Source organism: Coptis chinensis, chromosome 6 (assembly GCF_015680905.1).
Source record: "Coptis chinensis isolate HL-2020 chromosome 6, ASM1568090v1, whole genome shotgun sequence".
In the NCBI taxonomy this organism is placed as follows: Eukaryota; Viridiplantae; Streptophyta; class Magnoliopsida; order Ranunculales; family Ranunculaceae; genus Coptis; species Coptis chinensis.
Genome location: NC_141461.1, coordinates 36,911,067 through 36,917,500, shown reverse-complemented (window position 1 = coordinate 36,917,500; position 6,434 = coordinate 36,911,067).

The window sequence follows — 6,434 nt, the reverse complement described above, 5'->3', positions numbered from 1 at the left end:
TCTTCTTCCCCTTCTTTTTATTTCTTTCAATCAAAAATATTCTTTTTAATGGAGGCTAGGGTTTTGTTTTTGAATAATGAGATTTTTACAAAGGATATTCGCAGGTATTGTTCATTCAATGTTTTAAGTCTGTTTAAGTTAACCTATAGGCCTCAAATGGGTCTAAAAACACCCAAGGTCCATACCTATATCAATGTGTACATTTTAACAATGTTTTCAAGTCCAAAAATTATTCTAAAATACCCACACAAGTTCTAACAAACAATTCAAGTAAAAACAATTTTGAAAAATCAACAACAACCAAAAAAATTCTAGAACAAGCTTGACTTCATAATATAATAATTATTTTCAATTCAAATAATGTAATCTATGTTGTTTAAAAATTGGGGTTGTTATACTGGTAGTAGTCAAAGTAGTACATAGTCTAAATTTGAGTTTGTATATCTTTTAATTTAAGTCGTTTAATTTGTCTTTTAATTTATGTATTTTAATTTATGACGTACTTTAATTGAATATTTTCTTTTAATTTGAGTTAAGTTACCTTAATTTAAAGTTGATACTTTTTATCATTCTAAAAAAAAATCGGCATAGTCTACTTTGTATTTTCAAAATTCTCATATACACAAATCCTTTCATAAAACCTCAAATACATAGAAATAAACTTGGAACACAAATACATAGAAATTGAAACAATAAATAAACACAAAGTCCAAATGAAGTGCAAATAGAAATAGAAATCAAGTCTGACCACACTGCCCACACCTACTCCACAAATGCTCGACCAAGTCATTCTTCAATCTATCATGAACAACTTTTGAATGAACCTTCTCGACGCCAGATGCCCAATGAGATAGAACAAAGTGGCGTTGATCTTCAGATGCACCTTCACGTACCACTTCATACTCAGGAATATACTGCTGGATATCCGTTTCGCGTTCATCTTCCACAATCATATTGTGTAAATAATGCAAGCCCTCATAATAGTAGCCATGGTCTCCAAATACCATAACCTGCACGGATTCGCTAAAATAGCCCAACGCGACTTCAATATACCAAACGTCCGCTCTATGTCTTTTTCTAGCAGCTTCTTGCTTCTTTGCAAAATATTTGTCTTGTACAATAGTTGGTTTAGCAATCATTTGAATCAAGGTGGCATAATTAGGATAAATACCATCAACTAAGTAATAACCCATATCATAATGATGGTCATCCACAGTGTAGTTACAAGGAATAGCTTCATCATTGACTATATCATCAAATATTGGTGAGCGGTTAAACATATTAAGATCATTGTGAGAACCCGCCATTCTAAAAAAAGCATGCCAAATCCACGTGTCATGAGAAGCAACCGCCTCCAAAATCACTGTTGGTTTATGCACATGGCCAGTGTGAGACCCTTGCCACGTGGATGGGCAATTCTTCCATTGTCAGTGCATGCAATCAATGCTTCCTAGCATTCCAGGCCATCCACCTTCCTCAGACTCTTCAAGCAAATGCTAAATATCTGTAGCATTTGGTTTGCGCAAGTATTCACCTCCAAAAATTCTAATAATTCCATCATAGAAATAGCGCATGCATTCATGAACAGCTGGAGACCCATAAGCATGTAACATGTAACATGTCATCTACTAGATCAACTGGAGACCCATAAGCAAGCATTCGTATAGCAGCAATTACTTTGATTTTTGGGTTAATCCCAAACTTACCCGCATTATTAATTTTTTGTTGAAAATATGATATATTATGGTTAAGATGATTGAAAATACGAGTAAACAATGACTCACCCATACAAAATCGGCGTCGAAAGTCATGGTCACGAAATATAGGATTTGCGCCGAAGTAGTTAGCATTTACACGAGCTAGTGTTGCCTCGTACTAACGATTCTTACATTTTCTTCCTTTCTTCAAACCACCATGTGGTTTATAAGAAGACTCCGCTTCTTGCTGACGCAATAAACCCAGACATGTAAAACCAAAGGTAGAGTAATAGCCACTAATTTACGAGTTTTAATTACAGTGTTATCATTTGAAGAGCTCGAGTTCGAGCTCGAGCTCAAGCTCAATGAAGAATCAAAAGATGAATCAGAAGAAGATGAATGATCCATTGAAAACTCGTCAAGAGTTTTGGTTTTTTTTTTTTTTTTTTGCTAAGGAGATGAGTTTAGGATTAGAGGGAACATGAAAAATGAAGAGAACCACGCAGGATTAAGAGGGTTAAAAGATTATAACATGCGGTTTATCCAAAACCGCGTCATTTGATGTTGAAAATTTGATGTTTCTCCTAAAGATGGTTGGTGTTTTTTTGTTTTGGTGTTTGGTTTGGTTCAAAATTTTGGTGTTTTCTTGGTTTTTCTGCTAAAGATGCTCTTAATAGCTAGGTAAATAATGACTAGTAGAATTGAACCTACCGAACCACATAAGAAGTGTATGTAGCTGATTGATTTGCAAAATGCAAAGGGTATCAAATTAAAACAACATGTATATGATACTCTGAACCAACTAGTCATTTTTATTTTATTTTCCACTAAAATCAATAGGGACAAAAGTCCATAGGAACAATCTATGGCATTCTCGTTCTGGATATATAGCTTAGAAAATGGAATACAACCAAACCATTGAAACCTCGGTACATAATCATAATTTAGTCCGTGCAGAGTCTCTTTCTGGAATATTTGTTCAGCCTATAAGAAGTGGACTTTCAAAGTACTTTGGTCGTGTTTGTAGAAATGAGAGTACGGTCACTACACCACTTTCCACTGCTAGGCATCCTGACGGACCACAAATGAGTATTTCATATGCATGATTTTGTGATCTTTCTCAACAATTTCAGTTTTAGTGGTTCCCATATAATTCAAGAAAATATTGAAGGTGTTCAAGATGTTTCCGGCAAAGCTCATTTTGGTGAAATCCCATGAAATAAGCTTGAAGGAATGTAGAAGAAAATATTGTACGTCATAGATGCATGCTTCGTCCATTCCGAGCCAAAATAGGGTAGAAAGAAAATCCCTAATAAAAAAAAAAGAAAGAAGGAAAGCAGTGGTGCCTTTCTGACTTGTATGAACAAAGCAAACATAAGAAAAAGAGGGTTGAAGAGATTACAAAGTTGTAAAGTGATAAGGCTGAAGCTGGAATACCCAACGTGGGATCCTCTGCATATCCGCTAGCTTCATGAAGGAGCAATAGATGATTCTATATAGCTCACTAAGTTTTCGGCCTAGAAGTTATGAATTATAGGGGTGGAAAATCAATCCTTGTTTGAACGAAAATCCATCACATTGTCTGCAATTCTATGTAGTATGGGTATATATGTTGGGGTTAACACCGATAACAATCGATCCCCACTACACAGATAATTTGTACTTGAACCAAGTACTACTCCAGATAAATTCTAAATATCAACTACAACCTAGCTAGCATGCCTAACTCTCTAAACAACTATTAACAATAGATAATAATGTAAATAAGTAAAATCATACCACAACACAAAGATATACCGTGGTTCGGCCAATGGTGCCTACTTCCACAAGAACTAATCATTTTATAAAGTGGGAAGGAAGATTATAATCACTCATTTCAGTCTCTCACCTTACTAGATCACTCCTCTCTCTTTACAGGCTTTTCTCTTTGTAATGATTCATTTTCTCTCAATCTTGATAGCTTTCAAAATTGGGTTTTCTCTCTGTGTTAGGTTTTTCAAAACCTTCTTTCTGTTTATATAGTAACCCGCAATCTCGCGGTTACTATAGCAAAATAGAAATTGCGAATTTAAACTTGAGCGCAGGCGTGCCCTTGTAAAGGCAAAATCGAGCGCACGTTCCCTATGATTTTTCCTCGAATGAAAAATCTAGTAACATGAGGGCAGGCGCACTTACGGGCAAGACCAATTTGAGCGCGTTCGCGCTCAGCCTTTTCCACGCAGACATCAACTGTTTTCTCTCCTCTTCCTCATGTGAGGGATAACTACAACAATATCCCCTTCTTGAACAGTGAGGGGGGATACCTCCAAACAATTTCCAAATCAATAGGAGGAGTGTGCTACCATTCCGGCGGCAGCACAGCAAACATCAAACTTACCTTTCGATAAGACTTTGGTCATCATATCCGACCCGTTCTTGTCGGTATGGATCTTCTCAATGCACAAATTTTGTCTTCAAGTACTTCTCTTATCCAATGATAACGCACAGGTATGTGCTTGGATCTAAAATGAAAACTCAGATTCTTGCTCAAATGGATGGCGCTCTGACTGTCACATAGAACTACAAACTATTTCTTCTTTAGCCCTAGTTCATCGAAGAACCTCTTCATCCATAACATCTTTTTTACAACACTCAGTGGCTGCAATATACTCGGCTTCTGTAGTGGAAAGGGCAACACACTTTTGCAACTTAGACTATCAAGAAACTGCTCCCCCTACAAAAGTAACCAGATAACCGGAGGTGGACTTCATCGAGTCAACATCAACTACCATGTATACATTAGTGTAGCCTTCAAGTAAGGGCTTACTTCCACTAAAACAGAGACACAATTTGGAAGTGCCCTTGATATATCTCAATATCCACTTAACACCTTCCCAATGCTCCTTACTCGAATTTGATAGAAATCGGCTTACAACACCAACGGCAAAAGCAATATCCGGTCTTGTACACACCATTGCATACATCAAGCTCCCCACTGTAGATGCATAAGGAATCTTTTCTATCTGACTCTGCTCATGCTAACCCTTTGGACACATCTCTTTGGTCATCCGGAACTGGCCACCAAGCGGACAACTGACTGGCTTCGCTTGATCCATATTGAATCTCTTCAACACCTTCTCAATATAACTTTCTTAAGAAAGTCACAACTTCCCACTCTTTCTGTCACGAGTGATCCGTATCCCAAGAATCTACTTTGCTTGACCCAAATCCTTCATCTCAAAGGACTTACTCAAGTCTTTCTTCAGCTTGGATATCTTGTTAATGTTTGGGCCAACTATCAACATATCATCCACATACAACAAGAGCACTATGAAATCCCCATCTGAAAATTTCTAAACAAACACACAATGATCGGAAGCAAACTTCTTGTATCCTTGCTTCAACATAAAGGAATCAAACTTTATGTACCACTGTCTCGGTGCATACTTCAACCCATACAAGCTCTTTATCATCTTGCATACTAGGTGCTCCTTACCTTTGACCTAAAACCCCTCTAGCTAGTCCATGTAGACATCTTCTTCATGAAGAAAAGTTATCTTAACATCTAGCTGCTCAACCTCCAGGTTCATACTTGCAGTCAGACCCAATACCACCCTGATAGAAGTCATCTTCACTACATGAGAGAAAATTTCATCAAAGTCATTCTCTTTCTTTTGACCGAATCCCTTTACAACAAGGCGAGCTTTGTGCCTTGGGTGTGGATTATTCTCCTCATGCTTGACTTTGAAGATCCACTTATTCTTGAGAATTTTTCTTCCTTTCAGATTCTCAACTAACTCATAAGTATGATTCTTATGCAAAGGATCCATCTCATCATGCATGGCCTTCAACCACTTCTCTTTGTCTGTACCTTCAAGAGCCTCTTGATAGTACATAGATTCTCCACCATCAGATAGTAAAACATACGTATGTGGTGGATACCTGGTTGAAGCTTGTCTCTCTCTGTCTGACTTCCTTACCCCATCTGCTTGTGGTTTAGGAGGATGCACTTCTGCTTACTCAGGTGGTGGTTCATGCACTTCATCTACATCTTCTATATCAATATGTTCTATCCCATCATAAACAATATGATCATCATCATGAGCTTCAAACCCATGGTTTTCTGCATTCTCAATGCCTTCTACACGTTCCACAGTAGGAACTTTTGGTTCTGAATCAACAAGATCATTAGTGAAAGCTTGTAGCTTCTCACCCTCCTCAAAATCTGCTATGGTTTGGTCTTCCAAGAACATAACATCTCGACTTTGGATTACCTTCTTGTTAATCGGATCATAGAGTTTGTAGCTAAACTTTTCATCCCCATAACCCAGAAAAATGCACTGCTTGGCTTTGTCATCAAGTTTAGATCTCTAATCCTTGGGAATATGAACAAATGCCCTACACCCAAATACCCTCAAGTATCCATAATCAACATCTCTGCCTGACCATACTCTCTCTGGATAATCACTATTCAGAGGCTATGATGGCGATAGGTTGATCACATGTACTGCTGTACACATTGCTTCTACCTAGTAACTACTAGGTAACTTAGAGTGAGACAGCATGCATCTCATCCTCTCTATAATGGTCCGATTCATTCTCTCTGTTATTCCATTCTGTTGTGGTGTCTTGGGAACGGTCTACTTATGATGAACCCCATGACTCTTGCAATATTCTTCAAATGACCCTATGTACTCACCCCCATTATCTGAGCGAATACACTTCAAAGGCTTCCATGTCTCTCTTTCCACCATGCTA